The sequence below is a fragment of the Castor canadensis genome, chromosome 13 (assembly GCF_047511655.1).
Source record: "Castor canadensis chromosome 13, mCasCan1.hap1v2, whole genome shotgun sequence".
In the NCBI taxonomy this organism is placed as follows: Eukaryota; Metazoa; Chordata; class Mammalia; order Rodentia; family Castoridae; genus Castor; species Castor canadensis.
Genome location: NC_133398.1, coordinates 111,649,868 through 111,667,756, shown reverse-complemented (window position 1 = coordinate 111,667,756; position 17,889 = coordinate 111,649,868). Strand labels below are relative to the sequence as shown.

At 38.2% G+C, this 17,889-nt stretch overlaps 1 pseudogene; it reads left to right on the top strand.

Annotated features, from left to right (window-relative positions):
* Positions 1 to 15,349: 15,349 nt before the first annotated feature.
* On the top strand, positions 15,350 to 17,311 carry LOC109702141 (vacuolar protein sorting-associated protein 33B-like; annotated as a pseudogene).
* The last annotated feature ends 578 nt before the right edge of the window (positions 17,312 to 17,889 follow it).

Sequence of the window (17,889 nt, the reverse complement as noted above, 5' to 3'; positions counted from 1 at the left end):
TGCTCACTACCTCAGAAGATGAGCTTTGTGGACTGCTATCTGCCCTATTTAAGGCAATGGCTTATCACCCTCCCTCCATTGGCCCTTTTGCCTTTACAGCCTTTGTTTATTGTAATTTCACACAAAGATCAGCTTCTTGCCTCTCCCCCCTTCTACAGTGCACTTAGAGCACTCTGACCCCTTTGCTGTGTGTCCCTTTTCAGTTCTTTGTTTATCATTCAGGATTTTTTTGTGTTTGTGGCCAGGGGTCAGTCTGTCCAGGGGGCTATGCTGGTTTATACCAGGTATGGCTGTGGGTATACCACTTGCCACTTATTTGCTCAACTGTTTGTCTGCTGGATGTCTCCCAAGCAGGTTTGGAGCCAGCATCTGGCAGCTGGGGAGCTCTCCTGTTTTCTCAGTGTAACATGGTATGGAGAAGCTTTGTAAGGGCTGGAGGTTTAGAGTGTGGAAGCCCTGATTTCTCTTGGTGCCTTTTTTCTGCCATGCGTGGCCCCTTCATCTCAGCAAAACTTTTGATTCATGTAGCTCACACTGTCTGCTTCTACATACTAGTTGCCATCTTGGATGCAGGACAGATTTCTAATGCTAGAGTTCTCAGGACTCATGGGTGGAAAGCTTGTAGAGTCAGGAGAGGTCAGAAGTCACCAACAGTGACTTCTAGACTTTAGGTATGAACCATAGGGTAAGTGCCAGTATCATTTCTTTAACCAAGGTGAAACATCTTAGGAGTAAAGTGGGGAATATCCAGCTCCATTTTTGCCAGTTTGAGTCTGAGAGAAGCAGCATCAAATTTCACCAAAAAGTGTAAAATGCTGATAAATAAGATGACATCATTTTAGAGCAACAGTGTAGCTGTGTGTGTCAAGAAACTTAGTTACTGAGTCTGCTATGCATAGGGCACTCAATGAATAAGATTATATTAACTCAGTTTCCTGTCATCAAGGGACTCCTAAGCTAGTTGGATACATAGGATATGATACATAATATAGGTAGTAGGAGACAACCTAATTGGGGTGACATTTGATTTGTCAAATGAGTGATATACTGACTTAAAAGATAAATGGTTAACAAGGGTTGTGTTTATCCAACATAGAGTTCCAAAGTATGAGGCATTGATTGAAGACAAAGGTTAAAATGTTCCTTTAGGGCCAACTCAGTGAAGGCCTGAGATGGTGGGCTGAGGAGTTTGGGATTGAAGCTGTAGATGAGGGAGAACACTTTAAAGTACTAAACCAACAGACAATGCGTATTAAAAGTGGTCATTAAGATCTGACATGGTGGTGCCCAGCTGTAATCCCAGCACTCCGGAGACTGAGAATTTGTAGTTAGAGGTGAACCTGGACTACATAGTGAGACCCTATTCAAAACAAACCACCAAACCAAACAAACACAAAAGCCTAACATAAACAAACAAACACACACAAATTGGTCCCAAAGGAAATTCAAGATAATAGCATTGTTCTATTTTATTATGAGAAGTTTAGTACTTGAAAGGCATGTGTGCTAAATAAAGTAAGCATATGGTTCTCACCTTGGAATGTCAAACTTAAAGGTGTATGCACTTGGCCTAACTCTTTAAAAAAAGATGTTCCCAGCTCAATTTGTTCTCCCTTCCCTTCCCCAATTTCAGAGTACACACTAGAATGTTAACTTGAGAATGTTGCAGACTCTAACCTCAGGGTCATGTTTAGGTAATGGTATTATGAGGACATGCCAGACCATGTGAGATGCAATGAAAAATGTACAATTGTATCTTTAGAAAGTGGCAGTATTAATTTTCTGTTAGTTATTTGCATTTTTGTATTGAATCTCTTTGAAGGTTAGGCATATTGGCTTTTGCTTTTTGTTTGTTTGTTTTGATACTCTAATATAATGTCCTACCTGTACAAAGCATATGTATTTAATATATACTTTTAGGTTTCATATATATAGGTAGGGAGAATTCCTCTTCTTTACACATGAAAGCACATGGAGGAGAATAGGGGAAAGATTTCAAAGGCTGGACAGATAGAGGATACCTGTCCCTTCTATTGGTGGTAGGGGAAATACAGGTAGAGAAGCTAGAGGAGGACAAGGTGAATAAGTCCTTGATCTTGGATTCTGGGAAAATAGTTTATGGGTAAGTTACTTACCTTCTCTTTTAATTTTGGTTTTCATTAAAATGAGAATAAAATTAGTATTTCTTTTAATTCCTTAGGAGGAATAAATGAGGGAGATACTGTGTAAAAAGTGTCTAGAGAAATCTCTGCTACAAATGGTAAACACAATTTGTGATAATGCTGCTGGTGGAACCAAAAGAAGGTTCATAGATTGAGAATTTATAATAGGAGAGATTGCTTAAGCCTCACTTAGGTAAACAGACCTTTAAAAAGACCAAGGTGGGCATGGTGGCACTTCTGCAGTCCCAGCTACTCAGGAATCTGAGGCTGCCTGAGCTTTATCCATACTGTAGCTAACATAGTGATACCCTACCTCTAAAAATTAAATAATAATAAATATATTGAATATAATCAGTGGGAAATTTCATTAACTGATTTGTTTTAATCTAAATGAATTAAGATGTTATATTTTTATCTGAAAGCTGATATAAATTTATTTATAAAGCTTAAAAAATAATCTCACAAGATTCAATAAAAATCATATGTAACAATATCTATTCAAAATTTCACTCAGATCCTCTGTGTCCTCCATGCCCTGTGTGAACTTTTCACTTACACCAGCTGCTCAGTTTTCCCAGAAGGCATATTCTATATGAATTCTGGGTAATTAAAAAATTAGTAATTAGATTTTCTGCATACTTGCTTAGAATGCAATTTATTTTCTATCTTAAACTAAGAGAATATAATTCTTGTCATGATCTTGGGAGTATAAACATAATTAAAAAATTAGAATAGACACTAGAATTCACTATAGAGCACAAACCTGAATAGTATATGGTTATGTCATGCCTATTTCTGAAATAATGTTTCATGAGAAAGTCTTTTATGAGATTAAACTTTAAGAACAGCTGTTTTCTAGAGAGAAATAAAATATGTTAGCTTATATTTTGTTAAATAATTTTGAACTTTGGATGGAGTTTAGAGCTTTATATTTACAAAAAGTCTTTCTTCAAAGAGTGTAAATTGTTTCATGCTTTTGTTTTGAGTTGAGGGGTAGGATGGGTCTTGCTGTATAGCTCAGGCTGATCTCCAACTTATATTCTCTTGCTTCCACTTTCTGAGTCAGCTGGACTCCAGGTGTGTACCACTGTCCCCAACTTATAAGAAATATTTTAATTTTTTTACCCTTAAATGTAAAAGTGCATTTATTCACAATCCTTGAGAAGTTCCCATTCCATCAGAAAATTCTTTATGAACAAAAAGCCAAGAAACATTATAGCAGTAGTTTATGCCAAACCAAAAATGTACATCTGATGTGTATAAACTTTACAAAGCATTAACACAGGCAATGTGAATACAGTAGCACAACTTAAATTATGTTAAGACAGATATAAATAGTAGCATTACCTAATGTGTTATATTTACATATTAAAGTGTCATATTTATTTCTATGAGATAAAAAAAGTATAAAAACTACAGATGTCATTGTCTAGCAGTTCAAATATTGAAAGGACTGCATGGTTTTTTTTTAATTATAGCAAGAACTTTAGTTGCCATTTATGTCTGGAACTTCCCATGTTTTTGAGAACATGCAGTGTCACTTGCAAGAGAAGGCAAAAAAAACATAGTAAGGAAAAACAAAAAACAGTTTGCTTAACTGAAACAACACTCAATGGGCAGCCAAATGAAGGAAAGCAATTGGGGAGTATTTTATATCCTTAGCCTTTCATATTGATAGGGAAAAGTTAATTGTCTATAACAAAATGCTGTTACATATACTTATATACTTAACTCCATCCCATTAAAACACCTTGTACTATAAGTGCAAAGGAAAGTGTAATAAAATTAATGGAATCTTTCATACCAGAAAGGACTTTACTTACTTTGAAATACCCATATTACCTTTTCAAATTTTCTTTCTTAAATTATTTTATTTTCTGTGTAAATTCTTTCTAAGATCACTCATTGGAAATAAAGAAAAATTTTAACAAAAGCAGCTAAAAACTTCATTTAAAGCCAATACACTGCCATGTAAAAAGAAGTGAATGACACAAATACATACATTTTAAAATAATATTTTTAATTATTATCAACTTAAAATGTTCAAATTCTGTAAGTTTATTTTCATCAAATTATCTTTCATTCAGACTGAATTAATATCCTCATACTAGGATATGCAATAGGTGTAGAAAGACAGTGATATTTCAGCATTTCTAGGGTTATCTACTGAAGTTAATTGTGCTATTAGATATCAACATTTAAAGAAGTCACAGAAATAACTAATGCTGGGAGAGGGAATACTATTATAAATATAACCTTACCACTCTTCTCATGTCCCCTTCTCATCTTCTGAGAATTAACAAAAAATACTTTATCATTTTCACAGTTAGAAAATATAAAATCGGACTACTAAAGCATTCAAAGTAAATTAAAAGACTTTTTAAATGTGAAAATATACAAGAGCAAGAGGCAATGCTATAAAGAGTTAAAATAATTGAATTCATAACATGACAGACCCATTAAGTTGGTCTTGAAAAGCAGAAGAAAGATGACAAAATTGCCCTTAATTCTGAAGCAGTACAGATGTAGCCTATCAGTCCTACTCATTTCTAATAAAATAAGCATTTACAGGGTTTTTTTAACTCCCCCTTACAAAAAAGCTCAGCACACTATTTATGCATTCTAGTTTTTTTTTAAACATTTGGTCATAACTGATAAACAGGATCACACAATTTCATCCTATTGAATGTGTTGGTCTGCAACAGGAAGCTTTATACTTACGCCAGAATCAGACAGTTCCAGTACAGGATTCACAAATCAATAATATTCCACATTACCATTGTTGTCCATTTCAGCACTAACAAAGTCTTTCAACCACTCCAGCCCATTGGAATCATCCGAGGCTGACTAGGGTTACTTCCCGTCTTCTTGCTGCTGTTCTTAGTGCTGCCAAGACAATGCCTTATTTCTTTTATGGAAACATCAAATTCCAGGTTCTTTCCACACACACACAAAACAGTATTAGTGTCCCTGATGTGCTGCTGCCCAGGTACATTTCTTAGCTTCTCTTTGAGTAATCGGACACTGGGTCATATCACTAAGCTATTTGGGAATCCAGTTCCAAAGCCAGAAGATGTTGCTAAGCAAAAAATAATCACTATGTCCTTCTTGTTCATAAAACTAATTTTCTCTGAGGTCATCGGCAGATAGCACATACCTTTCAAGCAAAAGATTTTGTCCTTAAATGTTGAGGAATTCCAAGGAATATGCTTTGACAGTTTAAAAATTATGTAGGGAACATCAGTGTTAGTATCTTTCTGTTAGGATAATTGTGTCTCTCACTGTGTTCCAGCTACTGGACAAAGGTAGAGCTACACAGATCTAGAAATTTCTTCAAAGACTATAGTATTGAATTTTCTAGAACTCGTCATGCGCAGCTTCTACCTGAGCTGGAGAATTCCTCTGTGATTAAGGATAGAGTTGAGGGAGATGAGGAGTTCTTTGGGGAGCTCAATGTCCTAGGTCCACTATTTTAGAACTGGAAATGACCTTTGCATTTGTGTGATGCAGATTTGACTGACTGGCTATATGTGGATTGCAGATATGCTTTACCTGTGTCTTGTCTGTTGAGCTGGACAGCTGTGACAGAGGTTTTGTTAGAACCTGAAAGCATTTAAATGGGGCATCCATTCATCAGCTCAACATGGATCCCACTACTCCATATTGTTTGAACCTTTGCCTGGACACTATAAGTAATTAAGTTTGTGGAGCCTCCTGCTTTACAGAACTGCCATCAGTTTAGTCTGACACATGTCCTCTACATAAAGAGATGGCCTCAGGGCCTTTGAAAGATTACATGTCCATATATATTCCTAGGGACCTAAGACCAGAACACAGGCCCTCTTACAACTAGAGATCTGTCATTTTCTCTACACCATTTGTGGTATGAAATTTAAAATTTTTCCTCATTAGCTGTGTCTTTTAAAAATGGAAAACACAGCTTTAAAAATAAATACTATAAATTTCAACTTGCATATCTAATGATATCACAGGAAAAATAACATAATTCAGTAAATAAATCCACTAATGCTAGCTGTTCCACATTATTTCTAGATATTTCCAAACCTATCAATTTATTTTTTTTACAGAGTATGATGAAACTTTTAAATACAGTGTATGAGCATCATGAAATAAAGACATATTTTTTCCTGTGGCAGGAATATTTTAGATGCATACTTAAACATAGTTATCAGCATTTCCCAGTTACAAATTTTTGACAAATTCTAACTTTAGATGTATATTTCATACACCATTAGAATACATTAGAATATATTATAAATTCCCTTAGGGCAAGGCTCTTCTTCCTTGTTCTACATATTTTACTTATTAGATAACTCTATGTACGTGCTACAGAAAAGATAATAAGGCATTAAATTAGAAGTGTGCCTAATTTTAATTTTTCAATTGAATTTCTTTATATACTGGTATAAATATATGTGTATTTATGATAAAGAATTATCGAGCATCTTTATTAGATGGGTAGAATGACTAGGAAAAACCAGTATGGTTTCTGTCTCTTATTTATTTGGACTTTTAAAAATCCCATTAATTGAAATATGATATTTTGGTACATTTGACAAAAAAATACATCTCTGGAATCCTTCATAACAAGGTGGCATTGATAAACCAAGTTTGGTGCTTTATTGTATCTAGTACCTAGCTAGAGTAATTTTCTTTGGTGAATAGGGGAGGGAAGGAAAAAGAGAGTTGGTAAAAATAAAAGATAGGAAGGGAGGAAAAGAAGGAAGGAAGGAAGGACTAAATGGGTGGGTAGATAGTTATAATGGGCAGAGATTTTTAAATAGTTATATGCAAAATATAATCTAAAAATAAAACAAGTGTTTATTATTCAAAATGTGTTTTTTTAAGATTAGGTAATTCATGTAACAGTTTGTACTTAATTCTTACTGTTTTGGCTATTATTTATTGTTATTATATTTGTTATTTATTCTTCTTTCTGTAAATTTTTTTAAAAAATTAAATGTATGAGAAATATATCTATGTAGAAATATGAGCAATGAAAGAAAAATGATCTTTCACCATAATTTGAGATCATGTGGTGAGCAAAAAGAAATAGCTGAGCCATTTCCCAGTGCTAAAGGACCTAGATACATGCTTGCAATATGTACTGGTGAAAAAATATGCAAACATTTGTAGATTAGAATATGAATAAATGCTAATGGATGCTGAAGAGTCCAGGGCTGTGGAACTAGCTGGCTGAGTTCTTCCTCTTCTCTCACTCTCAAGGCTTCTAGGTGTTTATAAAATAATGAACTCATCTATACCCAGCCAGTTCAGTTTTAGCTTTTCCTCAGACCATCAGATTTCTTCACAGCCATTGACACTCACTCAGCCCACAACAGACACCAGTGTTTTCCTGTTGCTGAGTTGGGTGACCATCTCATTTTGTATCTTCATCCTCTCAGTGTCTGCAGTCTTTTCGCCCAATTCTAAGCCACTTCTCAGTGTTTCTTCATAGGTAGCTTCCTTGAAGTAAACTCATCTTTATTTAATGTTCTTTTCTGTTTTCTCTCTACCTTATTTCTCAATGGTATTATCCACCATCCATCTCTCTGCAGGAGAAATCTAAAATAATTTCTAAGGCATATCATATCATCAGTTAGTTTCCATATTTTTAAGTGTCTGCCAGAAAGCTTGATGTGATGACTCATCAACATTTCAAATCCAACTTGTCTAAATCTATTCCTCAGTAACCAGTCACTAGAAATTTTTAAGCTTTGTTTTCTGCAACTAGAAAGTGATATTATAATTCTTTTCCTACTGGATATTTTTGTGAGAATTAAAGACGATTTATATGAAATGCCCACATTGTGGGCACCTTCAATAAGAAAATATACCAACAATTTCTTAGTTATGAAGACTTTGTTGACTTTTTACTTTGACTTTATTTTTTTTTTGTTTTAGCTAATAATCTTAGGTATTGCTCTCTACTGGCTTACTGTCCTCTTGTGGAAGAATTATTTGTGAACAAAGTCAACTGACACTTTTTAACCATGTTCCTTGTTTAATAGAACACAACTTTCCCTGCTTTTGTCTATAAAGCTTAAAAATTGCTTTATGACAAGAGTAAGGCTAATATCTAACAAGAACAGAATCTACATTCACATTCCAAGTGTATTGCTCTAAAGACTAAGTTATATCCTTGAACTGTGATGCTCTCTTTACTTTTTATTAGCATATTATTGTTGTACTAGGCATACATTGTGACATTTACAAAAGTTTTTATAATATAGTTTCACTTATCCCCTCCATTGTTCTCCTTATACTCTATAAAATATGCATCTACCATTGAGAAAAGCATTGGCTTATAATTTCATGTGAATGAGCTATTCTACAATTTCATAATAACATATGTACTATTCTCATATATTTTTTGGAGAAAGGAAAATCATTTTTATTTATTGACTGACTGTAGTTATCCTGTGAAATAGATACTATATAAATAAGTTTAACACATAGGATGATCATCGCAGAACAGTGCCTTATCTAAGATCATAAAGACCAAAGTCCTCAACTTCTAGATTAAAAAATATGGGCATAGTTCTCATGTCTTTAGAGTCACAGGAGATACAATAGCATGGGAGGGGAAAAATCCAGGGCATACACAAAGCAGCCATGTATAAGTCAACCTGAAGCACTGAAGCATTGAGGTCAAGAAACCAGTTATGAGACTATTGCAATATATTGAGTAACTGAAAATGCTAATCTTATTCTAAATAAGCAGGCAGACTACTAATGAGAATATGGGAAAAAATGACAAAATCAGGAAGTATGGCAAAGACAATTAACTAGGAACTTTTTTTAATGCAGTGTTGGATTTTGAACTTGGGGTCCTGTGTTTGCTAGATAAGCTCTCTGCCACTTGAGCCACAGCTCCAGCCTTTGTTCTTGTCCCAAAATCAAAATGCATACTTAATTTTGGGAGCCCAGGATAAATTAGACCATTGCAGTAAGAAAACTCATTAGAAGATGAAACCCACATAAGTGACAGTCCTGTGCCATTCACTATTTCACCTACCACACCATGTGACTCCTTTCTACCTCCATAATCAGCTCTGCATTGTGCAAGTTATCTATCTGTTTAAGTAAACTGTACTAGTAGCAATCAAAAGCTTTCAGATTGCTTATATTTTTCTACCATGAGATATATTGAAAATTACAGACATCATGGAGCGATAGCTAACAAAAACCCAGTATCTTGTTATTCAAATAGCTTTAAACTCATTGTTACCATAATCTGTGATAAACATGGCAGGTGATTAGATTACAGGTAAACCTATCTGTGTGGCATTTTAGACAGCAAGCTCAAAAATTTCCCCTTTCTAGAAAGGACATATATGAAAATGTCAAAAGGAGTTAGATCTGAACATTAGTATTAAGAAGTGTTCCTAATTCTTCATTTTTTCCTGTGGTATATACACATTTTTATAATTAAGAACAATTATCCCTTCCTTCTTATGCCCTTAGTTTTCAGAAGTAGTATCTTTGAAATTTTGGCCAATATTCACCCATTTGCTTTTTCTTTTCTTCCCTTTTTAAGACACCAATGTGAATTTTAAAACATAAAAAACAGTTGTTTTTCTTGTTAACTCAGAATAGTTTGCTGAGTCAAGATGATGAGAAGAATCAAACATAGCATCTCAAGTCAGGTTCACTACATATTATGTCCTTGGTGAAGTGCCTTTCCCTGTGCCGTTCCTCAGAGACCTTGTTTCTTAGGACAGAGAGTTAGATTCTATGAATTTAAGATCCTTTATAGTTGTTAAGTTCAATGATGATACGTAATTTAAGCTTCATCAGGTTTTATATATAGGGGAAGGGAAATTGTTTTAGATCAGAAAAAGAGATTAGGTAATAACCACAATCAAATATATAACATCTACACTAAATGAATAATGGATAGAGAACACTGGATCTGTAGCCAAAGGCATTTGGTCTGAATCATGTCTGACCCCAGAGAACAGAACAGTTAAGATCAGTGACAGATAAAATAGAGCCTTCTAAGGAGACTCCAGCTTTCTTTTCATATAAGTGCTGGCAATAGGTCGATGTCTCTGATGTAACTTCTGATACACATCAAGAACAATGTCTTTGTATTTAATGAAGTCCTCATTGCCATCAAATATCACACTATTTTCCCTACAATGGCAGGTGAAGATTTTTAAAATGATAAAATATCTTACCACTGAAGCCCATGGAACATGCCCCTGTCCCCAAGCAAGTGATACAGCATTTCTTTTTCTTCTTTTTATTTAGTTAGTTTTAGTAATCCTCATATTTTGACTGAGGCTGTGAGAATGAGAGGGAAGGGAAGGCAGAAGGCAGAAAGAATCAAAGATTAGAGAAGGTTAAGGCAAGGTTTTCATCTCTTGTCTCTTTCCTGTCCTATGTAACTCCTTCCACACATATATCTTCTTTGCATAATTATACCTCCCCAGTGCCCCAACAAAATCAGCTATAAATTCAGACAGCCTATGTGAGGAGCTGTTATCTTCATCTTTGTAAGAAAGAGAGAGAGAGACATAATAATAATCTAATCATAAGGATAGGGTCTTTTTGTCATTGGTTTACATGTGAGCACGCCTGGGTGAGGATGAGTTTGCTGAATGAAGAGATCAAACCCCAACAGGCTTGCTTTACAAGATTTGTGACGAAGATTGCTTCGCTTTACTATTACATTCTATTTTTACCTCCACTGCCCTGAGATATTTTGAGTTTGTGTTTCTATTGCTCCTGACATAAAAAGTTATATCAGTAGCAAGAAATGAAAGGTGAAAAAGAACCAGGGATCCGTGATACTCCATTTGTGAGTAACAATAAAGCTGTCTTCCAGCTCAGCATGTGGAGTTCAGCTAATGTCCAGGGATTAGCTCATGCCTATGTTGTGGGAACAGCATGTTCAAAAGCTTTGTAAGGCAGTGGAGTGCCCTAGGGATGCTATGAAAAAGAGCAATTCCAAGGTGTGATGTTTGAAACTTCCTTCTTTCTAGATCCCTTACTATCTGGCCATACCACCATATTTCATTTTTTCCTTGAACGCTGGACAATTTTCTCTCCTCTTCCTTTGCTCACATTCTTGCCTTAGTTTGGGTCCTCCTTTGCTTCCACAGATCATCTTTTAAGAGAGCAGGGTACTAGAACTGCCCTCACAGTGCCAGGGGGCAGCTTCTCTGTGTAACTCAAATTGTTGCTAACTAGCTATGGCCTTGGGCAGGAATGATAATCTTCCCTGCCTTAGATTCTTCAATAAGACTGGGACAATAGTTGAACTTCTCTTATGAGGCAATAGTAAAGGTTAAACTACTGAACACATGGGCAGTCCTTAGAATAGTAGAACACAATAAAAACACAGGAAATAGAGTGACTGTCATCATCACTATTGTTGGTAACAATGTTTTAGTCATTCTCAAGCTCAACAGCTGTGTTATTTGTGATGCCTTTCCACCCTCACTGCCACCCCTCCCTTCTTTTCCATGCCACACATCTCCCTTCTGCCCCTCAGTTAGCCCCAGCCTTTGCCACTGGCATTCTGTTCCAGGTGGCAACCTCTAGACAACTCAGCAGGACTCCTGGGTCTTCCAGCTTCTAGTTGTTTCTGACCAGTGGGAATTCTCAGTAGGAGATTAGAGAAAGAAAGAAAAGTGAGAACACAGCATTTATAATCCAGAAAGCTCCCATTGTCCACCTAGCCTTGCTTTGGCTCTATTGCTCAACCAAAAGTCACAGCTTCCCTGAAGGAAGGCTGTTGTGCACAGTGCTCCCTCTCCCAGGCTCTGCACCTCTGCTTTAGCTGCAGCTCCTCAGTCTGGTTCTCTCTGTCTCAACCCCTTCCCCCTGCTTGCAGGTCAGTTCTCCTAGTGTTGTCCTAGGTTGGATGTGCCACTCACTTCCTCTTGGATCCTTTACTGATAGAATTCTTTACTCCTTCTCTTAGAGATTCTCAAATTTTAGTGGCTACAGGAATCAATTAGGGAGATTGTTGTAGAAAATGCAGATTTGCAGCTTCCTCAATCTAGACCTCAGAGATGTTACCCTGTAAGGCTGATCTGACCTGGGATCCAGAAATCTACATAATTGGCAAGAGTCCCAGGGAATTCTGAGAGCTATAGAAATAGCATGGCTTATCAGAACATGGCTTTTGTTTGCCTGGCACTTATTTCAGTGTCTTAAATTTTGTTTAATTTTTTCCAGATATGTCTTCTCTATGAGACTAACGCATTGAATTCCTACTCTGTTAAATACTCTTAATTATTTAACTTATTATAGTTAACAATCCTGTTCTTATATAAGTCATTATTAGCCTCATCTCATATATAACAAAACCAAGGATCCTGAGCCTTGAGCAGTGTGCCAGAGGTAGTTAATTGGCTGAGGTCATTCTGCTTCTACATCTATGGAGGTACAAAATCTTTGCTCTTTTCATTATGTGTTACTACCCATACATAGTGAAAACTTTGACAGCTTAGTGTTGGAGTGAATGTAAAAACAGAATTAAAGTTAATGTGGCAATAGCAGAGGAAGTATAAGTGACTTTAACTAACTGAAAACACTATGCAAACACTAATTTTGTAGCCAGCTGTCTGTTTGATGATCTGTTTTCAGGTTTCTCTCATTCTTTCTCTTTTCTTAATGTTCCTGCTCTCCTGATAATCCTCCACCATACCTTCTTGGTCAGAAATGTGAACTACAGTGGAATTCATAAAAAAGAAAGCAGTCAACGTTTACATAACCACTGCACTTAAAAATGAAGGATTTTTTCAAATAATGTTTTATTTAGTGATTTATCAAAATTATAATACTTCCTGAAGAGACCTGAAAATATCCACACTATGGGCATTTTTGTTAACATTATATAAAAGTTTATTCTAGATTATGTATACGAAAAAAACCAAATGGAGAATGGAGGAAAATGATCTCAGCCAATTTTCTCTCATAAACCTATTTTCCACTGTAAAAGATTCCAAAATATAATTGTGCCTGCCCCTTCTAACTTCAATCAGCTCATTTTATAAATTGCCTTTTTAGTCTATAATTATAAAAACTGGTCAGAAAAAAGCTCTATAGGAATTAGTACTCTTAAGTAATTATGAATTTAACCCAAAAAGTATTTATTAAATACCTGCTATATATGCTGTCAAAAGTGTACAATTTTTGGAATTCCACTCAAATAACAGCATAGGAATTTGTTTGTGTAAGGTACTTCTATATTGTGTATCGTCGTTCAATTTCTACTCTGGGAAGAGCACTTGCATCTTAAGAATTACGTTTGTAGACCTCAAAATTTGTGGAATGTGCTCTCTGGTCTGACAGGGACTGATTGTCAGGATCTGCAAGAGCCATGGGATCTTACACCCCAGCTCCATTTCCCCACTTCTAGGGTGGAGGGTAACCGAATGACATAACAGTCCATCCTGGTGCCATGTGGACTCCTTAAGCGGTGGGTCTGAAGTAGTTGACAGAGTGCTAGTGTTGTTGTTGCTATTGTTAACAGTCTACAAAGGCCCACTACTGCCATACTTAAGAGGCAGACACTCCATATACACCTTCGGACTGCAAAGCCTGAGAAACTCATTCCCTGAAACCTGGGCAATGCATTGAAGAACTGGACAGCTCCAGCTGTAAACCCTAAGTCTGGATTTGTAAGTGAGCTTAATTACCTTTTCCTTTACTCTGTCAAATATTTATTTCAAAGTGTGGTCATGTTTAAGCCTGTATAGAAATCACATACTTTTAGGGTTTGCTCATATAGGAGAAAGAATGACTTTGGTTCATGTAAATATTTTTCATTTTTTCTCTTGTTTTTAGGCACTGTTTTCTTAAGACAGTTTGTCCTGGCAGGGAAGGGGAAATAAAATTAGCCAAGCCAACTTGTTACTTGTAACACTCTGCTAGAAGATTGGCTTGGGTAGATATTAATGGTATAAATAAATATATGGATCCTTTATTCATGAAACAGTATTTACTTGAAGTCAGGAAATACAGTTACTTCCAAGGTTTTCTTTTTTTGTTTAATTTTGTTTACTGAAGTTTGTCACTGGCAAATTTTTGTTTGATTGTGAAGACTAGTACACTCTTTCCTTGAATTGTATAAATTAGGAAATAATCATTTCACTCAAAGCTGACACAGAAAGTCTAGAGTTCATAAAAGAAAAATGTCAGATATTGAAAAAAAAGAAAGAGATAGAACTCACATTCTTCATTTTTGTTGTTGTGGTACTAGGAATTAAATGAACCCAGGGCCTCTCCAGCACTCTAGGCAAGCACTTACTACTGGGCTATGTACTCAGTCCTTTTGCATTCATTTTGCTTTTTTAAAACAATCTTACTCCCTGTATTTTTTTTTTGTGGTACTGGGGGTTTGAACCCAGGACCTGATGCAGGCACTCTTCCACTTGAATCATTCCACCCTCACTCTCACTACCTTTTTGCCTGGGCTCGCCTCCAGCTTGGGACTCCCCTGTCTCAGTCTCCTGAATGTCTGGGATTATAGATGTGCAGTACTACACCCATAGTTCTCACTTTCTTATGAAGAAAAAGTGTTATATTAGTATAGTTGGTATGTTAAGAAACAAATATTAGTCTTGAACTCTTTCTAGGCCTTCTTTTATTTCTCACCTAGACCTTAATAACTCTTTCCAGCAGGTGGTTGAGGAGGACTTGGAACAGTAGGTTGAAGCTGCCAGTCAAATTGAACTGAATCTGCATCCTGATAAAATATTAATTTCCCTGTGAAAATTGCAAACACAAAAAATATCCATGTCCTCTGTCTTCTGACCCACCTGCTGAAGTGTGCCCTCTCATCTCTGGGATTTTTTTTTTAAACTTCACCTAGGAGAAGTCGGCTGCACTTCTCTCCAGCCGGCCGTAGGCGGGGTTCTCTCCACACGCTTGCCGTGGAGTCTGTTTGGAATCCTGCTGACAGGCTGAGTGGACCGGGGAGGGTTAGGTCGGACAAGGTGGCTGCAGGTCTGAGGCGACGACCCCGCGGCTGCGGCTGTCCCGCCCGGGGAGAGGGCCATTCACTCTTCGGGTGCATCTCCGGATACTCTGGGCCTCCACGCCTCGGCGTGCGGGATAGCACCCTGTGTCGATTGCCTGGCTGCCGCCGGCCTTTCCACGGCAGAGGGCTCCCGCTTTTCAACACGGAGGCCCAGGTGACCGCTGCCATGGCCTTTCGCCACTGATCCGACGCCCTGGAGCTGCCCGACTTCTCTATGCTCAAGAGGCTGACCCAAGACCAGCTCATCTACCTGCTGGAGCAGGTTGTCAACTGAGGGAGCTGTGTGATCTACAAGTGACTCAACAGACTGTCTCCTTCAGCTTCCTGGGAAGAAGGATCTGTTCATCGAGGCAGATCTCATGAGCCCTTTGGATAGAATTGCCAGCGTCTCCATCCTGAAGCAACATGAAGTAGACAAGCTGTACAAGGTGGAGAGCAAGCCAGCCCTCCCTCGGCTCTAATAAACAACTGTGCTTCTTGGCACAGACCCCGAATCAAAAATATGCGCTACATTGCCAATCTTGTCAATGCTGACAAATTGGCTGGACAAGCTCAAAATACAAAGTGATCTTAAGCCCTCAGAAGTTTTACTCCTGTGAAATGGTGCTTGAGGAAGAGGGAGTCTATGGAGATGTGAGCTGTGATGAATGGGCCTTCTCTCTACTGCCTCTTGATGTGGATCTGCTCAGCATGGAACTGCCAGAATTTTTCAGGGACTACTTCGTGGAAGTAGATCAGCGTTGGATCAGCACTGTGGCTCAGGCCCTACACCTTCTCAGCATTCTCTATGGATCCTTTCTGAATTGCTACGGGATTGGCAGATGCGCCAAGATGTCGTATGAACTGTGGAGGAAACTGGAGGACGAGGACAGTGAGACCAAAGGCCGTAGAGCAGAGGTTGGACATGTCTTTCTCCTGGACAGAGATGTGGACTTTGTGACAGCACTTTGCTCCTGGGTCGTTTAGGAGGGCCTGGTAGATGACACTTTCCACGTCAAGTGTGGGAGTGTCGACTTTGGCCCGGAAGTCACGTCCTCTGACAAGAGCCTGAAGGTGCTCCTCAATGCTGAGGACAAGGTGTTTAATGAGATTCGTAATGAGCATTTCCCCGATGTCTTTGGCTCCTTGAGCCAGAAGGCCCAGAACTTGCAGGCCCAGTATGATCGCTGGAGAGGCATGGTCATAAAGCAGATGAAGAATTTCATGTCCCAGGAGCTCAAGGGACTGAAACAGGAGCATTGTCTGCTGAGTCTGCATATTGGGGCCTGTGAATCCATCATGAGGAAGAAAACCAAGCAGGACTTCCAAGAGCTCATCAAGACTGAGCATGCTCTGCTAGAGGGGTTCAACATCCAAGAGAGTACCAACTATACTGAAGAACACATTGACCGGCAAGTGTCACCTATAGAAAGCCTTCATCTCATGTGCCTTTTGTCCATCACTGAGAATGGTTTGATTCCTAAGGATTACCGATCCCTGAAGACACAGTATATGCAGAGTATGGCCCTGAGCACCTACTAACCTTCTCCAATCTGCGGCGAGCTGGGTTCCTAACAGAGCAGGTTCCAGGGGAAACCCTCATGGCAGTGGAGAGCAAAGTGAGCAAGCTGGTGACTGACAAGGCTGCAGGAAAGATTACAGATGCCTTCACTTCTCTTGCCAAGAGGAGCAATTTTTGTGCCATCAGCAAAAAGCTTAATTTGATCCCACGTGTGGACGGCGAGTATGACCTGAAAGTGCCTCCAGACATGGCTTACGTCTTCAGTGGGGCCTATGTGCCCCTGAGCTGCGGGATCATTGAGCAGGTGCTGGAGCGGCAGAGCTGGCAGGGCCTCGATGAGGTGGTACGACTGCTCAACTGCAGTGAGTTTGCATTCACAGCCATGACCAAGGAAGATAGGCTTCCAGTGAGTCCCTGCGCCTCGTCTTGGTGGTGTTCTTAGGTGGTTGTACATTCTCTGAGATCTCCGCCCTGAGGTGTGTAGGCAGAGAGAAAGGATACAGGTTCATTTTTCTGACGACAGCTGTCACAAACAGCACTCGCCTTATGGAAGCCATGAGTGAGGTAAAGGCCTGAAGATTTCCTAGGCAGTGTTGAAGTCTTCCCTGGACATGTTCCCCAATGGGATGCACCAACTGCTACAAAGGGTCCCCCAGTCACCTCAGAGCCAGGGACCAAGGAATTTATTTGGGACTTAGAGGACACATCTGAAGAGAGAGTTCATGTCTCTACCCTGGGATAATCCTGTTTTTGTTTATGAAGTACAGTCCATGCTGCTAAGACATGCTGGGGAAGTCCTGTTTGAGTATCATTGTAAATAAAGCCTCTGAGCTCAAAAAAAAAAAAACACTTCATCTAAAAGTCCTTTATTTCCTCTCAGTTCTAAAGATAGAACAGCAAAATCTCAGCCAGACTATCAGGTGATTGCTGTTCTTTAGAGTATGTGTGCATGTGCATCCTATCTTCATTTAAAACATTTTCAGATATTTGTGATTTGTTATGAGAATAACAAATCCCCCATCCACCCATCCATCCATCCAATCTGGCATTATTCACCACAGGCCACCTCTGTATCTGGCCTTGTCCTTCATGTGGTGGAGGCAATTGTGAACAAGACAGACCAGTTCCTATTTCTCATGGTACTTTCAGACTTGAGGGAGACAGGCACATGATATAAGTGCTATCACTGGGAAAAAACCCTAGAT